The sequence below is a fragment of the Cajanus cajan genome, chromosome 8, assembly GCF_000230855.2.
Source record: "Cajanus cajan strain Asha chromosome 8, NIPB_CcT2T_4, whole genome shotgun sequence".
Lineage (NCBI taxonomy): Eukaryota > Viridiplantae > Streptophyta > Magnoliopsida > Fabales > Fabaceae > Cajanus > Cajanus cajan.
Window position 1 is genome coordinate 22,989,512 of NC_138524.1, and position 22,043 is coordinate 23,011,554.

Genomic DNA, 22,043 nt, shown 5'->3' on the forward strand with positions numbered 1-22,043 from the left:
TATTTGTTTGAAAAATGTGGATTGCTAGAATGACTTATTCTCAAACTGAGACCTCGTCAAACGAGCAATTTTATTAAAAGGCTCACTAATCCATATTAATCCCAAGCGGGACCCTCCATGGATTAGTGGTTTTCATAAAAGGAGGGTTCGTGGAGTCGCCACCAATGTTTTACTCAAAACATTGGAAAAAGGGATAAGGCAATTGATTTAAAAATCAACTTTGGCCACTACAACCAGAGTTGGGTAAGGGAGTCGGTTACGCGTGGGGAAGGTGTTAGCACCCCACGGCGCCCCTTTCGGGTTCCCTATGACAGATTATTTTTAAAAGAACAGTATAAAATTACTAAATTACCCCTATTTATTCTAAACAATTATAAATTGACTATCTACATGATGACAGTTTAAATATACACACAGAAAGCAGTAAAAGGAAGGATTGAAAGGAAACCTCTTGAAGCGTGCTTTTATATATTGCAAAAAACTGGGAAGCGTTTTGGCGTTCCCTCGCTCTACAAGCCCGCTCCTCGCTCTCCTAGAACAAAATTTTAACTAAGGGAATCAAAAAGATTTCCCCTCGACTAGGTTCGATCCTCAAGCAAAATGGCTCGGGGCTCAAGAACTTCGTCGGATCAACTCTCCGAGTGATTTCTAGGGCAGAACACTGCTCAAAAACCCCAGAATACTCAAGGAGAGGGTTCAAACTATGTTGAAAAGTGTGGAATGACGTCCAATTGACGTCATATTTATAGGGAATAGGCGCAATACGGCCTACAGGGGCAATACGGCCGTATTGGAATTTTTGAACTTCAATACGGTCGTATTGAAGTTCAATACGGTCGTATTGAAGTTCAGAAATTTCAATACGCCCGTATTGAGTTCGCCGCGGTCGTATTGAAGTGTCAATACGGTCGTACTGACTTCAGTATGGCCGTATTGAAGCTTCAATACGGCCGTATTGAGTTCAGTACGGCCGTATTGGGCTTTTTCCCTCCACTTCTTTATTTTGAGCTATTCTAAGACCTCTGGACCTACAGAGAACCCTCCTAGGGCCTTCGAGGAGTCCTTCTGGCTGATTATCCTTCAGTCTTCGAGAGTCTTCAAGCTTTATTTCCGACCCGGACAATTTTAGGGGTCTACAGTACTCAAACAAAGTCTGGAGAGACAGTACTCAAACAAAGTCTGGAGAGACGGTACTCAAACAAGGTCTGGAGAGACGGTACTCAAACAAAGTCTGGAGAGACGGTACTCAAACAAAGTCTGGAGAGACGGTACTCAAAGAAAGTCTGGAGAGACGGTACTCAAACAAAGTCTGGAGAGACGGTACTCAAAGAAAGTCTGGAGAGACGGTACTCAAAGAAAGTCTGGAGAGACGGTACTCAAACAGAGTCTGGAGAGACGGTACTCAAAGTCTGGAGAGACGGTACTCAAAGAAAGTCTGGAGAGACGATACTCAAAGTCTGGAGAGACGGTACTCAAAAGTCTGGAGAGACGGTACTCAAAGTCTGGAGAGACAGTACTCAAAGTCTGGAGAGACGGTACTCAGAGTCTGGAGAGACGGTACTCAAGGTCTGGAGAGACAGTACTCAACCATCAGCGTCGTCAGAGCCACGTTGGTGTTCAGCTTCCGGCTCGGGCGTCGAGTGAAGTTGACCCTGGAGAGGGTAAACTTAGCTACCGAGGTTGTCAGAAGCGCCGAGGTATGCAAACAACCTGGAGAGGCTACTCAACAATTTTCCACCGGAAGACGCTACAAGTCAGAAGGTTGGCACATCACCCGGACAATTGGGTCAACTCCTTTACTTGTCAGCCGGTACACCAAAAGGCCGTCTGACTAAGAAAAGGGGGGGCAGCTGTAGACCCCTAAAATTGTCCGGGTCGGAAATAAGACTCGAAGACTCTCAAAGATCGAAGGAAAGTCAGCCAGAAGGACTCCCAGAAGACCATAGGATGACTATCTTTAGGTTTAGAGGTCTTAGAGTAGCCAAAAATAAGAAAGTGGGAGGTTTGGAGCTCAATACGGCCTCCTTGGAGTTCAGTACGGCCGTACTGCACATTTTGAACTACAATACGGCCGCACTGAACTCAATACGGCCGTATTGAAGTTTCTGAACTTCAATACGGCTGCATTGAATTTAATACGACTGAACTGAACTTCAATACGGCTGCATTGAATTCAATACGGCTGCACTGAACTTCAATACGGCTGCACTGAACTTCAATACGGCCGTATTGAGGTTTTTGAACTTCAATACGGCCGTATTGAATTCAATACGGCCGTATTGTAGTTCAAAACTTCAATACGGACCGTATTGACCCCCAGAGACCGTATTGAGCCTCATCCCTATAAATATGACGTCAATGGGACGTCATTCTACACTTTGAGACTGAGTTTTAACCCTCTTCTTGAGTATTCTGGGTTTTTTTGAGCAGTGCTCTGCCTAGAAATCACTCGGAGAGTTGATCCGACGAAGTTCTTGAGTCACGAGCCATTTGCTTGAGTCTCGAGCCTAGTCGAAGGGAAATCCTCCGGATTTCCATAGTTAAAATTTTATAGGAGGGAGCGAGCGGTCTTGTAGAGGGAGGGAACGCCAAAACGCTTCCCAATTTCTGTCAAGATATATAAGAAAGCACGCTTCAAAGGTTTATCTCTTTAAAGTCCCTTCTTTTACCGCTTTCTGTGTGTACATATTTAAACTGTCATCATGTAGATAGTTAATTTATAATTGCTTAGAATAAATAGGGGTAATTTAGTAATTTCGCACTATTATTTTTAAATAATCTGTCATAGGGAACCCGAAAGGGGCGCTGTGGGGTGCTAACACCTTCCCCACGCGTAACCGACTCCCTTACCCGACTCTGGTTGTAATGGCCGAAGTCGATTTTTGAATCGATTGCCTTAAACTTCTTTTTCCAATGTTTTGAGTAAAACATTGGTGGCGACTCCACGAACCCTTCCTTTTTATGAAAACCGCTAATCCATGGAGGGTCCCGCTTGGGATTAACATGGATTGGTGAGCCTTTTAATAAAATTGCTCGTTTGACGAGGTCTCAGTTTGAGAATAAGTCATTCTAGCAATCCATATTTTTAAACAAATAAAAGAGTCCAACCATCCTTCGCGAATGCCGAAAGCCCGTTTCGGGCCGGTGGCGACATAGTTGTTGTTTGATGCAGAATAGGGCCCTTCAGTTCAGGGCGGTGGTTTCTTTCAATCAGCCATACAACAAAGCCATTGTAGACAATGATGACCAATATGAGAATCCACATGACTTTTGTGAAAGGCTTCAAGAATAGCCATGCTCTATTGCCTGTCTTTGATTTAACAGGAACAATCATCACCACTCTAAGATCTGTATAGGACTGAGTGAATGAAACATATTCATAACGCGTGGATACTATTTCTACATCTCCAACAACTAAATCATATTTCTGCATCAAGCATAAATCATTATGATGAGCAAATCAAGTATTATTAGGCTAAAAGAGTTTCTAGGGGCTACCATATACTACATGTTACTATGTTAGACGAGGACCAGATAGTTTTGCATCAAATAATCTTGAGAATGAAGGTGTAAAATATAAAATATTAAAACTAGTTATTATGGAAAAAAAACTCACTCGAGGTTATTTTTCATCTTAGGTTGTATATCAGTATATTAAGGTCCAATGAAACAGAGATATGATCATATGACATGGTAGAGTTATAATATATTTTATAAGATTGAGTTATTGTAGGCATATAATGAAACATTAAAGTTAATTTAAATATTATGGTATTCTATAAGTGTATAAGTTTAAAAAATAAAAGTAAAAGAAATTACAAAAAGAAACAAGTGTGTTCGAAGTGTGCATATACTATGACATAATATATAACCAAAATTCGATATTGGCTTATTTGTTAAGTGACATTTCTCTTGACATATATGTTAATCTCGTAAAATGAAACGACCTATTTTGGATTTGAATTTTGTATGTAACAAACTAGGTTAGAACAGGGCTTTATAACCTAGGGTTACATGTTTTTTTCTAATCTTAAAGGCCCGTTTCAATTTGGGAACAGTCCATTCCAGGCTCTTATTTCTGGCCTTTTATGTTTTAGGCATTTGAATGTCATGTTAGCCTGCTCTGATGTTATTTTTAGGCCTTCGAGAACTCCTTCTTATTATGTTTAAAGTCCATTTCCTTGTTTATGTGCCCCAGACGAAATTAGGTGTCTACAAATGCCCCTCTTTACTTGTCGTTTTGAATAGCTAGCTATGTGTTGCTTTTCTAAAGGTAAGTAAAGACATAGACATTTCGTTCAGGTCCTCTCTTTGTCTCTTCGTGCAGGGGCTTCCACGTCGTTTCCTTGGGATAGATGTGTTTGCCTATACCCTTGTTCTTCGAAGTAGCTGAGTGTTGGGTTACATACTTCATTGGGTAACAAGAATGACAAATTGTACCACCTAATCTTCTATCTTCATGTAGATATTCCATGCCATTTCTTCTAGTTTCTTTTCTGTGATAGGGAGGTGAATATCCGAGTCTTTTCTTTTGCTTTGATAGTAGGTGCCTCCACTTTGTTTCCTTTAGGTAGATGGATTTACATGTATCCTTACCCTTTGAAGCAACTAAGTGTTGAGTTGTGTACTCCATTGGGTGACAAGGATGGTAAACTGTACCATCTAGGTGTCCTAGTTGGTGTAAAAACTCTATGTTGCTTCTATTTATCTTGTGATAGTGTGATTTTATGTATTGCTTACTGAAGAGGGAGTATATTATAGGCTAAGCCTCTCCAACCTCTGCAAGTTGGACTGGTATTGAGGCTCCAGCCGACCTATGGTGAGTGTTACTTGTTCCAACCTCTCCAAGTTGGACTGATATTGAGACTCTAGTCGACCTTTTCCAAGTTTATTGAGTATTTCTTGATCCAGCTTCTCCAAGCTGAACTAGTATTGAGGCTCCAATCAACCTTTTCAGAGCTTGTCCTGGTTTTGAGGATCTAGCGAACCTTTTTGAGCTTTTACTTTTCGAGCTTGTACTGGTTTTGAGGGTCTAGCAACCTTTTTCGAACTTGTACTAGTTTTGAGGATCCAACAAACCTTTTTCTAGCTTGTTCATTGTTGTGTGAGTATTGTGATGCCTCTTTAGGTGTCTCCATCGGGAATGACATGTGTGATAGGAGTTCTGGTATTGTTCCTGCCGTGTGAGTATTGTAATGCTTCTCCAGGCGTCTCCTATTGGGGATGTATGGCAAATATTCTATATTATTCCTGCCATGCGAGTATTATGATGCCTCTCCAGGCGTCTTCTAAGCACTAGTTGGTTGATGATTGGTTGGTAGGAATCTAGTGTTGCTCCTACCAAGGTGAGTATTATTATGCCTCTTCAAGCGTCTATTGGATTTTCTGGGAGAACTTTGCTAATGGTCTAGTAGTGGGAGTAGGAAAACTCCTAAGGTATCGATGTGATGCGGCAGGTAGATGTGGCTTGCGAATGTCACGGTTAACATGCTAATGATCTTGATCTTGTCGAACTGTCTGACTTGATCATTGTGGGGTGACTTGTTGCGGGGAGACTATGCCCCTTTGTCTATAGATGGATCCCCGAGCTAAGGACTTCCTAGTGTTTATTATTTTACTTTTAGCTTTGGTTTTTTCTAGTTTGGAAGCTTTGCCTTTTTTCTATGTTGCTTTTTTTCTTTCTTTTTTGTATTATTATTCTTATTTTGTTTTGTTTTGTTTTGCTTTATTTTCCCAAACTGTAGCATAAATAGAAGCGAGGATATGGAAAGAAAATATGATCTCATAAATTAGATATAAATTTGAAGTATAATGATAAAACAAATACAAACAAAGTGTAAAATGCCCTAAAATCTAATCTAGTCCTTAATCGGGGGATCGGGAAATCGCCTCTACAGCCATCCTATCATCTGCTCATTGCACTACTACTGTTGATGATGTTGTTGGTGCATCTCCTCTTGCAAGCTTAATTATGAGACAACTATCGAAGCTCTGATGCCACCTCTCCATCTTTTGGTAGAAGGCCTCGATATCTCCCCCTCCCTGTGGCTGTGGAGGCATCTACTGCTCTTATTATGGATGTGGTTGTGGCTTTTGCGATTGCCCCTCCTATTGGGCGAGTATATCCCCAAATATGATATCATCCATGTTAAATGCCTTCATGGCTACATACCCATCTAGAGAGAGCCCAATGACGCCCACAACCCTGAGGGTGAGTGCGTCAAGAGGTCAAGGGTCCAGACCTTTCTTTGAATCCTCATCCACGATCTTGTAGTGCTTGACCACCCCTGCGAGCATAGAGTCGACCACTATGTAGTCACAACGGCTATTCGTGCCTAATCTCTCATCGTAGTCCTATATATGGCGGAGAAAGAAAGCTTCAGGATTGTAGCGAATCCTGTGAGTCATGCAATATAAAGGGAAGAGGTCCCTCTGTGTAACAGAGCTTGGGCTCTGGTAGCGTCCATAGATGGTGTCGTCATGAGCTTATGGACCACCCGAAGTGTAGGATCGCTAATCCTTGAGGCCTTAACGGTCCTTGGCATGACCGTCTCACCCGTGAACTCCCGCCACATGTCGTCTATAGAGGTGCCGAAGGTGGGGAAAAGAAAACTGTCGTTGTACTCTATCGTCGCTAGTTGCGCCTCTAGGAAAAAATTGACTATCCGGTTGAACTCTGCCGATTTGTTGGTGTGAAGGATTCTGCCCATCCAGAATATGACCATTAGTACGTTTGGCCCCTCGAGTGCTGAAGTTGTGTACTGCCTTGCAGACACTAAGAAGTTGACTGTCACCTCTCGATAGGCTCGACCCAACGGCTCGAGTAAAAACTCTCATCTGATGGTCGTGGTTTTTAGTTACCATAAAAGCCTAAAGTACTTGTTTGACCAAAAGGAATTGAATATGAGGCAAAGACAATGGTTAGAATTCCTTAAGGATTATGACTTATAGTTAAGTTACCATCCTGGTAAGGCTAATGTCGTAGCTGATGCTTTAAGTAGAAAATCTTTGAGATTATCTTCTTTGATGATTAGGGAGTTGCATATGATTGAGGTGTTTAGAGATATGAGCTTAGTGTGTGAGCTGACCCCTAAGAGTATTAAGTTGGGAGTCTTGAAAGTGACTAATAGCTTGATAGATGAGATTAGAGAAGGTCAAAAGGTAGATCCTTTCTTATTGAGTCAAGTAGAGAAGTTGAATCAAGGTGTGAGTTTATATTTCGAGTGGATAGAGTGTTGAGATTTAAGGATAAGTTGTGTATTCCTAGTGTGCTTGAGATTAAAAAATTAATTTTAGAAGAAGGTCATAGGAGTAGTCTTAGTATCCATCCAGGAGCCACTAAAATGTACCAAGACCTTAGGAAGATGTTTTGGTGGCCTAAGATGAAGAAGTAATTGGAGGAATTTGTTTATGCTTGCCTAGTATGTCAGAAAGTTAAGGTAGAACACCAAAAACCTTCCGGTTTGTTACAACCTTTAGATGTGCCTGTGTGGAAATAGGGTAGCATCTCTATGGATTTTGTATTTGGGTTACCTAGGACAGTGAAGAACTTGGATGCTATATGGGTCATTGTGGATAGATTGACTAAGTCTACCTATTTTAGTCTCATTAATATTAGGTACCCTTTAGAGAGATTAACTAAGTTGTACATAGAGCAGATTGTTAGATTGCATGGTGTCCCTACTAATATAGTTTCTGATCGATATCCTAGATTCACCTCTAGATTTTGGGAGAGCTTGCATAAGGCTTTAGGCACTAAGCTTAGATTGAGTTCAGCCTACCATCCCTAGACAGATGGCCAAACTGAGAGAACCATAAGTCTTTGGAAGACTTGTTGAGGGCTTGCATCTTAGACCATGGGGGTAGTTGGGATAGTTTCCTACCTTTGATAGAGTTTACCTATAATAATTCTACTATTCCAGTATTGGGATGGAACCCTATGAGGCTTTGTATGGTAGAAGATGTAAGACACCCTTATGTTGGGTAGAGCCTGGAGAGAATGCCATATTAGGACCTAAGATAGTTCAGCAGACTACTGAAAAGGTTAAGATGATCCAAGAGAGGATGAGAGCAACCCAAAGTAGACAAAAGAGCTATAGTGACAAGAGAAGAAAAGACCTTGAGTTTAAAGAAGGTGGTCATGTATTCCTTAAAGTCACTCCTTGGACGGGGGAAGGCAGAGCACTGAAATTCCATAAGCTTATTCCACGTTTAATTGGTCCTTATCAAATTCTTAAGAGGATCGGTGAAGTGGCCTATCAAATTGCCTTGCCTCCATCTCTTTCAAACCTCCACAATGTCTTCCATGTTTCCCAACTCAGAAAGTATGTCCATGATCCTTACCATATCATTAAGTTTGACAACATTCAGTTGAAGGATAATCTCACCTATGAAACGAACCCTTTGAGGATTAATGACAAAAAGGTGAAACAGTTGAGAGGAAAGGAAATCCCTTTGGTTAAGGTCATTTGGGGAGAAATATCGAAGAAAGTGCTATATATGAATTAGAAAGAAAGATGTGAGAAACCTACCCATTTTTGTTTTCAAGTAAATTTCGGAGACGAAATTTCAAAAAAAATGGGTGGAGAGTTGTAACACCCCGGGTTTCTTAAATTATATTAAGGTATTTTAGAAATTATTTTGATATTAAATGTATTTATTTTAGAGTTTTAATATTATTTAATTAATTATATGAGCTCTATTTTATTTATGAAACATGATTTGTTATTATCCTTTTTAATTAGTGAAGCAGGAGACATTTTATAAAATGTATGTTATTAATATGTATGCTTATGTTTATGTTGATTATTAAATAGGAAGTATATTGTAATTATTATTTATTTTTATGAGAAAGGAAGGAAGGGTGTTTTTGGTAAATGATTGATTTTATTTTTATTATTTATTTATTAAGAAAGAAGTTATCAGGAGTTAGGAAGTTACCTAAGGCTATCAAAATCATTTCACTCTTCTGATTTCATTTTCCTTTCTATACTCTTTGAAGACCAAGGAGAACCAAGAGAAGGAGACCAACCAAATTCTACTCGAGCTTTATCTTCTACTTATCAAGGTAAGGGGGAAGTGAGAAACCTCACTCGGGGGTGTGGGAATAACTGTTGGGTAGCAGGATTGACCCCAATCCCTTGCTTGATGCATGCTTCTAGGAGCAAGCAAAATATTAATGTTTTCTGTTTTGATGTTGATGAGAACTAATGAAGTTTATGTCTTCAAAAAAACGTCAAATACCTTCCCCTAAACTTGGTAAACTTGATCCTAACTAAAACTACCAAAAGAAAAACTTAACTCTCAAAGATCCTTTGACCTTTAGAGCTCTAATAGAACCATAAATACATCATATTAGCATTAAAATACAAAAAAAAATATTTCATAAAGCATATAAATCATACAGTACTCACCAAGCGATAACTCTATAGAATGACATATGTTGTAAAACTTTAAGTAAAATGAGGTGTACTTGTATGATTGTAATCCTAGTGTACTCATACATAGTTGTATTTGTGTAATTGTTTCATCTATTTGTGGTTATGCTTAAAAATAATAAACCATACAAAAGAAAACAAGATGAGGCACTAAAAGGCTTAAAGTTGAAGTATTTTTTTTTATCAACACAAAGTATTATCTCCAAAGGCTCTCAATAAAGGAAGGTTATGTTTATAATGAAATGAAAAATATTTATGTACAAGTAATGCTTCAGAAAAAAGCCCCTAGATTTGTTAAGCCTATATTATAGGTGCCAAATGGTTCTTTAGAAAAAAGCTTGATAAATACGGGAGCATCATATATAAGAAATAAGGTCGTATTGGTTACTAAGAGTTAGAACCAAGAGGAATACATAGACTATGATGACATATATGCTCTAATTGCAAGAATAGAGGCTATCGGATTGTTATTGGCATAAGCCAACATTATGAACTTTCAACTTTATCAAATGGATGTGAAAAGTGAATTTTTAAAGCATTTCATTCAATAAATGGTTTATGTTCACCAACCCCCTAGATTTGTTGATTTCAAGTTCCCTAACCATGTGTATAAGTTGAAAAAAGGCACTCTAAGATGGTCCTTGGAAGTATCTCCTACGTTACTAGCACTATGGTCGTCGTGTTGCATCTTGTTCATGGCTTCAAACATTTTAGCCATTTGTTCCTTGAGCTGTTTAAGCTCCTCGTTGAGGATACAGTTTCTTTCTTCTAGGGCATCCATGACTTTTATCCTTTGAGCTCTCGTGAGTACGGAGTGTTGAAAAGCCACCTTTGAGGGACAATGATAATTTCCTATTAAGCTATTTAATTGATAATGCATGAAGGAGGTCTCTAACAAAGACTTGGTGGCCATTCCTTTGAAGGTGAATCATAGTGTCCCTTTTCGCAATGTTTTACGATGTGACAAAGGTCACACTAATTGGAGTTCACTAGTCTTTGTGAGAGATCTCCTAGTGATCCTATACGATTTTTCTAAAAAAATAGGAGATGCATGATGACCTTCTTTTTAATGAAGGGATGCATGTCTCTTACATATTTTATTTTCTATTGTAGACACCCAATTTCGTCCAGGGGCACACAAACAAGGAAATGGACCTCCGTTGTGAAGGAAAGGAGCTCCCGAAGCATGGAAACAACAAGAGATGACAGCCCAGAACGGGCTGTTCCAAGACCAGAACAGGCTGTTCCCAAAAACGGAACGGGCCGTTCCAAAACAAGTTGATATATGCAAGATTTGAACCCAGAACGGGCCGTTCCGCTTTTGGAACGGGCCGTTCCCCTGGTTTGGAACGGGCCGTTCCACATTTAGAACGGGCCGTTCCAGTGTCTTATTTTACCCATAACGGATTAGCCCAGAACGGGCCGTTTCAAATCCGGAACGGGCCGTTTTGGTCCCCTTCTGATTCCTATAAATAGGAGCCTTGGGCACAGTTTTTCGAGGCGGCCAGAGAAATTTCGAATAAGACTCCTTTGAGCACAAAAATTCTCTATCTCTCTCCCTTCTATTATATTTTTTGAGATTTGTGTCGCATCTCTATATTCTCTCTCCCTCTTATTGTATTTCTTGAGATTTGTGAGGCATACTATAGTGTGAAAGGTCGCCACAAAGCACCTTTTTCATATTTGAAGATTCAATAAAGCTTGTTCAAGAAGTATTTCAGCTAATCTTCTTCTCTTCCTTTTATTTCTTATCTTTATCTCCTTTTTTTGTTATAATAAACATCATAATGTAGATATTTTAGGGTTAATCGCTTAATTTATATTTTAAGCATGATTTATATTTTAAGCATGTAAATAAATATTAATAAAGGGGATTCAATATTTAATTTATTAATTTTTATAATGTTAACTTCATCATAGGGTACCAATTGAGGGTGCTGTAGGGGTGCTTAATACCTTCCTTACACGTAATCGACCCCCGAACCCAATTCTGGTTATCAAGGCCATAGTTGGATCTTTAAAAAACCTTTTCTTTTTCCAATGTTTTGAGTAAAATATTGGTGGCGACTACTCCATGAACCTATTTTCAAAAACCATTAATTAAGGATTAGTCTGGTGTCCGGGCATTCCTTAATTAATGAGACTTTTAAAAGGATGTCTAAACCATACGTCGCGAGATCGGAAATTTTTGGGTTGCGACAGATGGCGACTCCACTAGGGACGTTTAAAGAGGGTCAGGCCCATTTAATTGATGAAGTTAATAAAATAAAAATAATAAATTAAATATTTTTCCCCTTTACTTTATTTGTTTTATTTGTTTGGCTTTAATATTTGTTTGTTTGTTTATTTAAATTTTGCACCTGTTTGAATAAAATTGTACACAAATCTTTGCACACAACAGTTCCCCCTACACCCGGGGGCATGAGGGTAATAAACATAGGGAGTGGTTGACGTACGACCGGCCCAAGTTTGGCTTTGGAGCCTGCGAGCCTTGTCGGAAATCACACTCAAGGTGATAACCGGTTACTCTAGCCCGAAATACTGCGACAGACCTTAGAGTTTGTCAGGTGACGGTGATAGAGATACTGGGTCCCTATAATGGGGGCACCTTGGGGCCTTAAGACCAGTGAGATTAGAACCGTCCTATACAATGCACTTTTCTTGCAGGGACCACAGACCAAGGATTTAAACGTGACTGTTCGCGGGTGTACATTTGTTTGAGCATATGCGTGTTGCATTTGTTTGTGTTTATTTATTTCAAATAGATAAGAATTACAAACAAGTAGATATGAATAAAAAAAAATATGATAAAAATTTTAATTCCCTTCTGTATACCCTAACTCTAAAGCATCATATAGGGTAGTTTATTTCAAAAAAAAAAAAAAATATATATATATATATATAGCAAAAGAAAATCATGCATCATAACTCTTAGTTAAAAACATGATAAAATTTAGGCAAAAAATAAATATCATGCATCTCCTAGGATAGTACATTAGCATACATTCATTAGAAATGGAAGACACATGTAATAGTATGCAAAGAATGTTCTCTAAACAAAAATCAATGAGAATGATATCCGTTGAATTTCTCATATGTCTTTGCATCCTATTTTACGTTTCATATGGATAACACGTCTTGTAAATAATAAATACGAATAAAAAGGGAAATCTAATTTGTGCGTGTTAGCCAGATAATGGAAATTACTGTAATCAAATGCGAACCTGATACATCAAATCGGGAAACACTTATCAGTAATTAGGGGCATCACACGCCCAAATCGACGATTCAAACAGCGAGACTTTCCCATGACGAAATGACAATTGTCGGGATAGAAGGAATGCTCAAGAATGAACGAATCCTTGCTTCTAGGGAATCACAAGACAAAATCCAATTGAGAAATAAAGACATTGCGCGACGAAAACTTGCTAGGATGAAAACCCGTAAAGGGCGTCCTAGGCAAAAATTAGGGTAAAAGAAAAAAAGAATTAAAATCCCGATAGGATACGTCCTATGCAAAAGTTAGGGATATATAAAAATGTCTCTCTGAGTTAAAATCAAAAGGTGGCTCGAGTATTCCCTTCGAACGCAAGAATTCATAAAGATTTCACTCCCAGTTCGAAACACCGACGTCCAATCAAGCTGAACAGTCTTTTTGAAATTATCAAATCATCCATGACTTTCTAGGGGGAAACCTTTGTCTATCTCTGTGTGTACGAATCACGAACTCGGGGCACACTACAAGAAAAATGATTATTATCTACGGAATATTATCTACGGAATTTTTTCCGTAGATAATGTTTAGTTATCTACGGAATATTATCTACGAAATTTTTTCCGTAGATAATTTTTAGTTATCTACGGAATATTACCTACGAAATTATTTTCGTAGATAACTTATCTACGGATTTTTCCGTAGATAATTTATCTACGAAAATTTCCGTAGATAACTTCACCCAAAGATAAATTTCGTAGGTAAAACATTTTATTTGAAATATCAATTAACATATTTTATTATCGTTTCATTTTAATTTATTATAAAATAATTAAAATATTTAATTTAGCATCATTAAAAAAATAATCATTATAAGATTTAATTTTTTTAAAATTTAATTATTTATTATAATACTTTTAGTCACCGTATCGACCAAAAAATATATTTTTGATTAAAATATATTTTAAAATTTAGTTAATTCATTATAATATTTTAAAATAAATATTTTTAAAATTGTTATTAGATAAGTTATCTACGGAAATTTCCGTAGATAACTTCACCCATAGATAAATTTCGAAGGTAAAACATTTTATTTGGAATATCAATTAACATATTTTATTATCGTTTCATTTTAATTTATTGTAAAATCATTAAAATATTTAATTTAGCATCATTAAAAAAATAATCATTATAAGATTTAATTCTTTTAAAACTTAATTATTTATTGTAATACTTTTAGTCACTGTATCGACCAAAAAATATATTTTTGATTAAAATATATTTTAAAATTTAGTTAATTCATTATAATATTTTAAAATAAATATTTTTAAAATTGTTATTAGATAAGTTATCTACAGAAATTTCTGTAGATAAGTTATCTATGGAAATTTCCATAGATAATTTATCTATGGATTTTTCTGTAGATAAGTTATCTACGGAAATATCCGTAGGTAACTTATCTACGGATTATTCCATAGATAAGTTATCTACGGAAATTTTCGTAGATAACTTCACCCGTAAATAAATTTCTTAGGTTACATATTTGAAACATCAATTAACATATTTTATTATCTTTTCATTTTAATTTATTGTAAAATAATTAGAATATTTAATTTAGCATCATTAAAAAAATAATCATTATAAGATTTAATTTTTTTAATTTAATTATTTATCATAATACTTTTAGTTATCGTATTGACCAAAAAATATATTTTTGATTAAAATACATTTTAAAATTATTTATGATTAAAATATATTTTAAAATTTTATTTAACTCATTATAATATTTTAAAATAAATATTATTAAAAACTGTCATCTTAAATTTTTTATTTTTATAAATTAATTGATGATAAAAAAAATAACATACTAATATATGGTTTTAAATTTGATATGAAAATATTAGGATATAATTAGATAAGATTTTAAATTAGTATTTTATTAATGATTGAAAATTTAAGATTATAATTTTAAAATATATAAATTATGATTTAAACTTTTAAATTTATAATAATTAATTTAAATTGTATCATAATATTATTTTTAAATAGAAATAAGTAAATTGTTAATTATACAAATAAGTATATTTATAAATAAATATTAATTAAATATAATATAATTATTATTATTATTGGCAATATAATTATTATATATATTTTTATATTTTTATAGCGGTCTGAACATACCAAAATGAGAGGGATCCAAAAATAGTATAAGTATGAGATTGTACTTAAATGAATTAATTTGCACTACTTATACTGATAACATGCATTAGCTCTTCTGTAGCCTATCTCATAAGAACTCCACAGTTAAGCGTGCTTGACCTGGAGTAGTATAGGGATGCGTGACCTTCTGGGAAGTTTCCCAGAAAATGTGCAATAAGGACAAAACATGTTGAAAAGTGAAGTGTAATGAAATAGCATCCTTGAGAGGCCAAATATGAGGGTTATTACTTTAATAAATTTATTAAAATTAAATAAAAATTTCCTGAAACGAGTTATCTACGAAAAATTTCGTAGATAATGTTCCGTAGATAACGTTATCTACGGAAAATTCCGTAGATAACGTTATCTACGACCATTTTATCTACGGATTTTTTTCCGTAGATAATCCGTAGATAATTGACATTTATCTACGGATTTTTATGTTTATCTACGGATTTTTCCGTAGATAATCTTGATTTTTCTTGTAGTGGCATGCCCGGGCCTTCGAGCTTTGTTAAAGGGGCACGTGTAAATTGAAAGTACTATTTTAAATGCCATAACACTCTTTTGTTTCTCTTCTCCCTCTAAATATCCATTCTAGGCCTCATCCATCAACCCTTAACAAACAAAATGCATTTGCAACAAAGATGTTACTCAATAATAGCATGGAAAGGATAACAAATGAACAATCAGAATTCAAACATGAATAGGGTTTGATAAAATAAAGATATCCCATACCTCATGAGTGCTGCAAGAAATGAAGACCCGGTAGGAAACCCACTAAGGGGGCTGCGCAAGAGTTAGGGCAAGATCTGCTAGGCAACCCACAAGTAAAAATGGGTAACCTAGGCAAAAGAAAAGATCAAAAGAAAAATGTCCGCTAGGGAACATATCTCAAGTGACCTAGGCAAAAGTTAGGGCGTTAAAGCAGCAACTTGAGTTGAAAACTGAAAGACAACTCAGAGGAATCATTCAATCAGAGCGTGACCCCAAGTCATCACTCCACTTTCCAAAAAGGCTAAAACACAATGATAGCTTCCTTGCAACAAATACATTTTGTTTAATAACCCTAAACACCAAAACCTACCTTGGCCAGCCCTTCTTCTAAAAAACCCTTTTTGAAAAAAAATCCCTTCTAACAACCCTTTTGAAAAAAAAAATAATAATAATAACATTCCTTCCTTCTTTTCTCTTGACCCTTATGGCATTAAAATAACACTGAAAAGATACACGGAAAATGCACAGTGAATACTCACAGAGGGAAGGCCGAGATGTTCTCAAACAGAGGTTAGAGACGCTTGACCACACATCAACTGGATAGTCAAGGAGCCACTGAAGCTTGGGCTCAAAAGAACATATCCCGACAGCAATCAAGATTGACATGGATAGAAAGAAATCGTCAACATTAACCTTAATGCGTACAGGTTAATTTCCCGACATAAAAAAATGAATTGTATCTTTAGAAATAAACACATGAGCATAAACTGCATCGCATGCATATGAGTTAGGGACATATGGAAGGGCGTTACACAAAAAAAAATCATTCTTGTCTTGCATTTTCATTGCATCTATGCATCCATGCATTCTACTTGCTATGGGTTAGAAAGACTCGTCAGGACAAAGCACTCATAAAAGCTCAATAGCCAAAGCATGAGTCGAAGCGGCGTCAAATGGCAACCCCAAGTGATTCTATGTGCCCACTAAGCAAGGACATATCAATAGTGGAATAGAATCAACCAAATAAGCAAACCCATAAGCATGAAGAGGCCATCGCGCCCTACTCCTCAACCGAATGATGGAAGATTCATGAAAAAGCCAAGACCAGGAATGTTTTCCTACCAAAGCCAAGAGTGGCTTCCAAAATAATACTCCTCAATAAAGATCCAACAAATAACATCATGGGAATAGATCCCTCCACCAATGATGACAATAAAAAAAAGCAAAAATAATATCAAAAAAAGGAAAGCTTCACAAATGTTGAAAAAGCCGAAGCATTTAGAAAAATAGCAAAAGAGGCAAGCTTCAAACATGAAAGAGCCGAAGCTAAACAAAAGAACAAAATTCAAAAAAAAAAAACCTACCACAAGTCAAGCAAACCAATGAGGGCATCGACAGTTTCCTCAAAATTCAACAAAAGTCTGGAGAGACTATACTCACATCCCAATTCGGTATATGACAAAGCCGTGAGGGAAAGGTCTGGAGAGATTGTACTCACCTCCTAATTCGGTATACGACAAAGCCGTGAAGGAAAGGTCTGGAGAGACTGTACTCGCATCCCCATCCGGTATACGACAAAGCCGTGAGGGAAAGGTCTGGAGAGACTGTACTCGCATCCCAATCCGGTATACGACAAAGCCGTGAGGGAAAGGTCTGGAGAGACTGTACTCGCATCCCAATCCGGTATACGACAAAGCCGTGAGGGAAAGGTCTGGAGAGACTGTACTCGCATCCCAATCCGGTATACGACAAAGCCGTGAGGGAAAGGTCTGGAGAGACTGTACTCAAATCCCAATCCGGTATACGACAAAGTTGTGAGGGAAAGGTCTGGAGAGACTATACTCACATCCCAATCCGGTATACGACAAAGCCGTGAGGGAAAGGTCTGGAGAGACTGTACTCGCATCCCAATTCGGTATACGACAAAGCCGTGAGGGAAAGGTCTGGAGAGACTGTACTCAAATCCCAATCTGGTATACGACAAAGCCGTGAGGGAAAGGTCTGGAGAGACTGTAGTCATCTCCCAATCCGGTATACGACAAAGCCGTGAGGGAAGCTGAGCTACGAAAATACTCCCTCTTTAACAAGCTACAAGTAAAGGAACGCACTATCACAAGATAAACAATGGAGCATCTACTTGAAGACCGAAGATCAGGTGTACAGTTCGTCAACCTTTACCCAATAGAGTATGCAACCAACACTCAACTACTCTAAAGGGTGAGGACACGAGCAAATACATCTATCCAAGAGAAGAAACGTAGAAGCGCCAACACGAAAGAGACGAGGAGAAGACCCGGATGAAATGTCTACGTCTTTACTTTCCTTTGAAAAAGCAAAACATAGCTACTCCAAAGGACAAGTAAAGAGGGGCAGCTGTAGACACCGAATTTCGTCCGGGGGGCACACAAACAAGGAAATGGACCTCCGTTGTGAAGCAAAGGAGCTCCTGAAGCATGGAAACAACAAGAGATGACAGCCCAGAACGGGCTGTTCCAAGACCAGAACGGGCTGTTCCCAAAAATGGAACGGGCCGTTACAAAACAAGTTGATATATGCAAGATTTGAACCCAGAACAGGCCGTTCCGCTTTTGGAACGGGTCGTTCCAGGTTCTTATTTTACCTATAATAAACTTGCCCAGAACGGGCCGTTCTAAAACTGGAACAGGCCGTTCCCCTGGTTTGGAACGGACCGTTCCACATTTAGAACGGGCCGTTCCAGTGTCTTATTTTACCCATAACGGATTAGCCCAGAACGGGCCGTTTCGAATCTGGAACGGGCCGTTCTGGTCCCCTTCTAATTCCTATAAATAGGAGCCTTGGGCACAGTTTTTCGAGGCGGCCAGAGAAATTTCGAATAAGACTCCTTTGAGCACGAAAATTCTCTATCTCTCTCCCTTCTATTATATTTTTTGAGATTTGTGTCGCATCTCTATATTCTCTCTCCCTCCTATTGTATTTCTTGAGATTTGTGAGGCATACTGTAGTGTGAAAGGTCGCCACAAAGCACCTTTTTCATATTTGAAGATTCAATAAAGCGTGTTCAAGAGTTATTTCAGCTAATCTTCTTCTCTTCCTTTTATTTCTTATCTTTATCTCCTTTTTTTGTTATAATAAACATCATAATGTAGATATTTTAAGGTTAATCGCTTAATTTATATTTTAAGCATGATTTATATTTTAAGCATGTAAATAAATATTAATAAAGGGGATTCAATATTTAATTTATTAATTTTTATAATGTTAACTTCATCATAGGGTACCAATTGAGGGCGCTGTAGGGGTGCTTAATACCTTCCCTACACGTAATCGACCCCTGAACCCAATTCTGGTTATCAAGGCCATAGTTGGATCTTTAAAAAACCTTTTCTTTTTCCAATGTTTTGAGTAAAATATTGGTGGCAACTCCATGAACCTATTTTCAAAAACCATTAATTAAGGATTAGTCTGGTGTCCGGGCATTCCTTAATTAATGAGACTTTTAAAAGGATGTGATGGAAAACTTGTTGGAGACCCGGATTGATGTTGAGTTTCCTTCAAGCTCCTCCCTAGATCTTGAACTCCTTGATTCTTTTCTATGCTTGGTTAAGGCTTCCTATGGAGGAGGAAGCCTTAAAGCCACCACGGTTGGTGGAAGAACACTCCCAAGAGGCGCCACTCCTTGGAGAAGAGATAAGCCCCTTCAATTCTCACCACACTCTTCTATGGAAGGGATAAGAGAATTGGATGCACTCAAAGAGGTTTAGGGACTTTTGGAAGAGAGAAATCTGAACTCAACTCAGAAAATACAATCTCTAATTCATCAAAAGTGTTTTACAATGAAGGAAAAACGAAAATATAGGAGTAGGAAGCTTGGAGAGCAAGCTAGTCTTAACCATGGTTCACTAGGAACCATGGTAAGGTCTAGCTAACCATCCATGGTCTAGAGGCTTGGAGAGCAAGCTACTCACTTAGCTTGCTTAGTAAGCAAGCTAAGGAGAAGCTTGTGCTTCAAGCTTCTAAGCTTGAGAAGAACCAAGCAATTTGGCCAAGTGTGAACACAAGTGTGAACACATCTAGGTGGGTGGCTCTTTGGAATTAATTTACTCCAACCGGTTTTGAAATTGTTAATTTGGTTTAGTTAGGTTCATCCAATGTGAATGGAACCTAGCTAAATCAAATCTATGAAAAATTAGGAGTAAAATGAGCCCAATATGTAAATTTTAGCCTAGGACCACCTTTTGGCTAAATTGCTAGTAACACTCTCTAGCTTGCTAATGGCACTCTCTAGCTTGCTAATGCCACTCCCAATCCTACTACTAGAAAACTAAGAAAAGAATGTATTTCTAGGTTAGGTTAAATGGAGTCCAAGTGTCCAAGTAACCTACCCTAGAAACAATATACAATAGCTACTAAAAAGGAAATAAAGTGCCTCACAAATACAAAGGCAAAAATACACCTATACAAGTATCTACTATATACAAGGTACAAGAAAACAACTATACAAGTATGTACAATGGAAACTTAAGAGACTAATAAGAGGAACTATAATCAATGCTCATGATGAGCAAAGGTCTTTGAGCACCTCCTCTTTAGAAGTCTCCTCTAGCTTCCTAACCATGGACCTAATTAAAGGCCCAATGGTCTTCATGGGTGAGCCTTCTTGGATCATCCTTCACCTTTCTTGGTCTTACCTCTTCCAAATGGATCCTTGGGGATTAGATTTCCATCATACCCTCCCCCTTCGAAAGGATTTGTCCTCAAATCCGGTGGTCCTTCCACAAGGATAGCATCACCTACAAAAATAAGAAGCAAAGCATTAGTAATAAAATATGCATATAATACATGTGGAAAGTGCACCCTATGAGGAATCCCTTTTATAGTCCTACCAAGGGTTCTTAGACTTGGATGGATGGGTTCTCTAAGCATAAGAATAGGATCCTCACTATAGTGTAGTCTAAGTGTAAAACTAAATCCTAAAAATGTTAAAGTACTAAAACTATAAGAAACTAGTGAAGTACTCCTACATACTAAGATATCTTGCCTAAAGTACCCTATGTGGTAACCTAGGCTTCTACAAGAAAACAAAGTGAATATAATAAGGAAACTACCTAGACAACCTTTGATCATATTATATGTTAGATACATCATGGATGAGGGTGTAAAGAGTTTAAAAGATTCATAGACTCTAATTTGGTCTTGAAGGGAAGTAGTCAAGTTAAGTTCAAAGAAGTTTGAACTTCCCTTAAGATCAAAAATAGAAAATAAAACACCTTGAGATGTATCTAATAAACAATATAAACCAAAAGTTGGGTGCTTTATTAGAACAACTAAAGAAAGAGAAGTCCTAAATAAACAATGGTTGTCTACTTTGGGCACCACCAAAGTAGTAGCATAAGAAGTAGAACTAGGTGAAATCCACTCCTTCTTCACAAGACTAAGAACTTGAGATCCTTTATTTTCAAAAATGTTTAGGTTGTGGATCTTAAGCTCTAAGGTTGTGGCAGCATTAGAAAAAGAGCTAAAATCTTTGTGAAGAAGAAAAGTCTTTTTGCAATCATTTTTAATAGAAAAGTGACTTTCCTTTATCACAAGATTTTTGGAGGAGACACTATCCTCCTTACTCTTTTCCAAGATTAGTGTCTTTTTAACATAGAGAAGGAAAAGAGTTTGTTCAACTAGAAGACATTGTTTTATTGAATGATTTATTGAAAATTGACTTCTAGGAACAACTTCCTTGGAAGGGACACTTCCTTCCAACTCTATAAACTTTTCTTCCTCCTTTTCAAGACTTAGGAGGTTTTTATTTTCTAATTTTTCTTTTTCTAGTGGTCTATCCTTTGAATATGAGGATTGACCCTCCTTCTCGAAGTCCTTCCTAGGGTATGAGGTAGATTCCTTCCTAAGGCTAGGATTTCTCCTAAGTTGTTGCTCTACCCTCACACAAAGTTGAACTAGTTCATTTAGGTCTCTATAGGGTAGTAGTTCAACCTTGTCCCTAATTTCTAGGTTTAGACCACTTTGAAACCTAGCAATGGTGGTTCTCTCTTTTTCCCTAATTCCATCCCTAAGCATAAGAAACTCCATTTTTTGCCTATATTCCTCCACACTAAGGTTCCTTTGTTGGAGTCTTTGGAGCTTGTCCATTAACTCCCTCTCAAAATAAGGAGGAATGTGCCTTCTCCTTAAGGCACTCCTAAGTTCATTCCAATATTTAATGGAGGGCTCTCTCATAATTTGTTTCTCTCTCATTAGGGAAGTCCACCAATGCATGGCACTCCCTTGAAAACTAAGGGTGGCCATGGGAACCCTTTTTTCTTCACTCACATTGTGGCAAGTGAAGAGTTGTTCAACCTTCATCTCCCAATCTAAGTAGTCATCAACATTGTCTTTTCCATGGAAGGGAGGAAGGTCAAACCTAGGTTCTCTAGAAGAGGTTGTTTCATGCCTAGGCCTATAATGCCTAGGGGGTCTTTGATAGAAGCCATCATCATGGT